Source organism: Mesocricetus auratus, unplaced genomic scaffold, assembly GCF_017639785.1.
Source record: "Mesocricetus auratus isolate SY011 unplaced genomic scaffold, BCM_Maur_2.0 Super-Scaffold_100020, whole genome shotgun sequence".
In the NCBI taxonomy this organism is placed as follows: Eukaryota; Metazoa; Chordata; class Mammalia; order Rodentia; family Cricetidae; genus Mesocricetus; species Mesocricetus auratus.
In genome coordinates this window covers 459,913-464,973 of record NW_024429201.1, presented here as the reverse complement: position 1 = coordinate 464,973, position 5,061 = coordinate 459,913, and positions in this window count along the sequence as shown.

Below are 5,061 nucleotides of genomic sequence, written 5' to 3'. Positions count from 1 at the left end.
GTTTTTGAAATGGTATTTTAAAGAATTTGTTAAGCTTGCTTACATGAAATAAATTAAAGGTTTAAGATTTAGAGAAATTGCTGTAAGACTGTAGATATTCAGCCAGATTGTGGTGGTGCACGCCTTTAATCCCACCATTGGGGAGACAAACAGGTGGATCTCTGAGTTTGAGACCAGCCTGGTTTACAAAGCTACACAGAAGAAAACCCTGTTTCGAAAAACAATTACAGATACTCAATACTAATTGAATAAGTGAATTCAATAACAAATAAATGAACCTGGGAAATTAACAAATTAATTTCTAGAGTCCACATTATAAAGAAAAAGTACATATGTAGCTGGATGTTTTGGAATTTGTCATACCAGCACAGCCTGTGGTCTTAGAACCTAATAGTTAACAGCACATTAGAATAGATACCGAGAGGATCTGGAGAGATGGCTCAGGTTAAGAGCACTGACTGCTTTTCCAGAGATCCTGAGTTCAATTCCCAGCAACCATATGAGGTGGCTCACAACTATCTGTAAGGAGAACAGGTGCCCTCTTCTGGCCTACAGACATACATGCAGGCAGAACACTGTATGTATAATGAATAAATCTAAAAGAAACAGATACCAAGAGACAACTGGGCTGCATATATTTTAGACATCTAGTGGTTGTTGTGTAAACATCCAGTATTTGACCCCTCACCTCATTGTCACTTGCTACTGTACTCAGGGTAACTATCAACAGAATCTAGTTGCATTGTAGATTCTACATAAAAAACTACCCAGGCAGAGTCTAGTGGTACTAGCTCATCTGCTTAGCATGCAGAAGGCCATAATTAAGTTCGATCCCTAGCACTAGAAGTAAAAACACCTTAGTAGTGAAAACAGTGGAACAGTGATAGCTTGAGCAGCTGGGGACTATAATGCTTGGAGCCATCTTGTGGCCATGAAGACTAAAGCTAGATCGAGACCTGAGTTGTTGACCAGAACATTGATATTTTGCAGATGACTTCATTTCTCTTGGATTTCTCACAGCATTTTGGCTGGATTCTGAGCCTGGGCATACCAAAGCAGGAAGAAGCCGTGTGGCTGTATTTATTGTCTTGGTTCTAAATCTGTAATGAGTTGGTCCTGTGTCACATTGTCTTGTAGAATGCATGTCTTCACTAGGAACAAATATCAGTGCCTTGTAGAAACAGGAACACAGTGCTTTCCAGTGAGCATAGGCTCTGGTGTCATTTAATGTCAGTCTCGAGTTGTGAAGACAAATATTGGTCTTAATCAGGCAGTCAGGTTATCAACTCTGGCCCAGGCTTAGCTAGGAGGCAAGAACATGCTATATCTCAGTGGTCTGGGCTTGTCACAGTGATGGAGGACATGTACTTGGGGAACCATAGAGCTTATCTCCAAGAGGCTGCTAGAGTTTAAAGTCAGTCTTAACGGGTAATTCTGTAGGTAACCTACTAAATCTTAACCCGCACAGGGGACAGGTGAGTGCAGTTTTTTTTTTTATTAAAAAAAGTTTGGTTATATTTAATAAGAGAAGGGTGTTTGGTAGGATTTTGGAAAACCTGTTATGACTGAAAGTCAGATCAAACAAAAAGGGAAAAAATCCCCTTTCCTATCAGGTTCTTGGGGTGAACACACACAGCAGCTGTCAAGTTAACACGTTTTCATCCAGTTAGAGTGGCACTCACCTTGTCAGCAGGACCATTGCTTTGCTTCCAGCAGTCTGCCCAGGAAATGCTTCTGCTTATCTACTACTAGAGAGACCCAGTTCCTAAACTGCTCTTGTTTCGTGGCAGCACTCAAATTCTGTTTTTTGTTTGTTTTGTTTGGTTTAGTTGGTTGGTTGGTTTTGGTTTTTCGAGACAGGGTTTCTCTGTAGCTTTGGAACCTGTCCTGGAACTCGCTCTGTATACCAGGTTGGCCTCAAACTCAACAGAAGTCTACCTGTCTCTGCTTCCAAAGTGCTGAGATTAAATGCATGCACCACCAACGCCCGGCAAATTTGCTTCTTATATTGCTGCAGAAATAGCCTCTTCCCCCAAACTGGTCTCCCTTCCCTCAGGACTTCCTCAGAATCTTTCATCAAGAACTCAAATTTAGTGAAGGTGGCACTCTATTCCTTGTGACGGATACCCTTCCAATTTTACCAACAAACCAGCTTTGAGTCTTGGTGGTCTTTGACTACTTTGGCAGACAGGAATAACTTAAGCTCATGTGTGCTGCTGCCCTATTATGTTGGTGTAGCAAAAATGATTCTGTAAGCGCAACATGGCATTCAGAAGCCATGGTTCTGGAAGATGTGTGCCCTTGTAAATTCAGAATCACCACTGTCGCTTAGCCTTTCTGTACTGCTAGTGATTTTGTCCCCTTGGTCCGTTTTTAATTGCTTCATTCCTCTTCTAACCTTTCATTACCTAATTAGTTGCTTTACAGGAAAAACACTAAAAGTAAAATGTACACAAATATATCTGTATCCATTTTATCTTCCCCTACAGGAAGCATCCTTACTAGACAGTTCCTGTGTCTTTTGTGAGTTCTGTTATTTAATGGTTGATGGGACTTCTTTTAATCTGCACCCCCATGCTATTCTTATCAAATAAAAAAATAAAATCTGGCTCTTTCTATTTTTCTTGCACCAGAGTACCAAAGTCCTATAGTCAGTCTTCTCAAGTGACCCATATTTATCCCTCTCCTTGTCTCCCTATTTGTTCTTCTTTCCATTGTTTTCTTTCCTACTATATGCAATGATTCTCACTGAAATCACCAATGACCCTGGCCCCTGCCTCACTAAACGTACTAGATCTTTGTCAACAAAATTTGAAACATCTAGGCATCAAAGACACTATTTGTGCTCTTCTGCAATTCTCTTAACATTACCTGATTTAAGTTTTAAAAAAATATTTTGTATGTATGGGTGTATTTCTGGACCAGTGTGTGCCTGGTATCCAGGAGAACAGAATAGTGTCTGATACCCTGGAGGAGTTACAGAAGGTTGTGAGCCACTATGTGGTTGCTGGGAATTGAACTCAGGTTCTCTAGAAGAGCAGCCAGTGTTCTTAACCACTGAGCCATCTTCCCACCCCTTTCATTCCTTTAAATATTCAATTAGCATGCAACAGCCATTGATCTCCAGGTGTGTATTTCCTAATTCCAGCCAAATCTTATTTACAGTTTTCACCAAGTGAACTTAGAAAATTTAAGTCCAGCTTAAAATTTTCATAAATTCTTTATAATTTCTGCCACCATCCCATTTGCCCAAACCAGAAACTTGGACAATCTTAGAGCCTTACTTTTTTCTCTTAAGTTCCAGGTCTAGTAATTCCCGAGACTGTAAATCGTTGCTGGAGCTGCTGTCTCCTTAGTGTTGAGGACCTACATTCTAGCGGTATTTTCTCTCCTTTGTTCAAAAGCTGCCTGCTGCGCTCTTCTTTCTGTCCTTGTTGCCCACAATCCATTCTCCATCAGCAATTCCAGGAATCTTGCAAAAATTCATGAAATCTGTAGTGGAAATTCTATTCAGGTCTCAAACATTGGCGGGGGCAAGGGCAGGGTGGGAAACAACTGTTCAATGTATAAAACATACTGTCAGAGATTAAGAAATAAACCTGGCCAGACAGCGGTGAGGCACGCCTTTAATCCCAGCATTTGGGAGGCAGAAGCAGGTGGATCCCTGTGAGTTTGAGACCAGCCTGTTCTATATAGCGGGTTCCAGGATAGACTAAAGCTACACAGAGAAATCCTGTCTCAAAAAAAAAAAAAAAAATTAAGTAAGATTGAGAACAATTTGCATATCAGTATTTTTTTCCCAATCCCTTGATGCCGTTATCTTTGCTTAAACCTCTTGCACTAAACAAATATACCTAATAAAACTTTTAAAAAATAGTTGCCTAAGCGCATGTCTTTAATCCCAGCACTTGGGAGGCAGAGGCAGGCGGATCTGTGTGAGTTTGAGCCCAGCCTAGTCTACAGAGCCAGTTCCAGGACAGCCTCCCAAAACAATACAGAGAAACCCTGTCTCGAAAAACAAAAAATAGTTGCCTAGATATTAATAATTTAGAATCAGAAATTCCCTTAAATCTGGCTCCATCCATAGTGACCTGGTCACAGTGCTTTGGGCTTCTTTCCTCCCTACACGCTTCAGCCCCTTTAAGGGAAATCATCCTTCCCTTGGACTGCTCGGAGTCTTAACACAGAACCGTGACCTTTGCTTGTACTTAGCAAGCACCTATTAAAACTCCAGATTTCATGCTAAGGTCATATGGATTGTGTTCCTGTGGATGTTTTGCCTACTTTGCTCTGAACTCGTGGTCATACTGGGGAGGTCTGCTTTACTAGCAAGAGGTGTCTGGATTGTTGTGGACACTGTCTATAATCTGGACGACTATTTCTGTTGGCAATAAAGAAGTGGTTAATTGTTGGGCTTGGGAGAGGGGATGGCGGAAGCCAGGCGGTGGTGGAACACGCGTTTAATCCCAGCACTCGGGAGGCCGAGGCAATCAGAGATCGAGGCTATCCTGATCTACAGAGCGAGTTCCAGGATAGCCCGGGCTGCACGGAGAAATCCTGTCTCAAAAAACCAAAACCAAAAACCGTCAGATTTCAATGGAAATGTTTTCTCAGTCTACTATATGCTCTCATAGATCGCTGTATCTTTTTTAAGATTAGGAACACCCACAACTAATCAAATGATTATTTTGTCTTCCCAGTTATTCTTCAATCCCCATCCTGACTCCCAATGAATTGGGCTAGTCCGCCTCATACATTGCTGACGTAGTCGGCTGTCTGTACACGTCTAAAGGCAATAAACGTTTTCTGGCACTTCTTAAAACAAGCAGTATCCACGATTACTTTTAAGAATTTAGTCACTCCGCTAAGCCCCATCCTTGCGTTAGTGTTTGCCTGGTAGGCGAGAAGTGTGGTCCACAAACCAATTTCAACCGTGCTTCCACGCTTCCGCAGGAGGACTGAACACCCAATAGGTGGAGAGCAGGGTCCGACCCGGAAAAGCCTATTCTCTTCCGGTCCGGCCCTTTGCAGTGAGAGGGGCGGGACTTCCTGTCTGGCTTT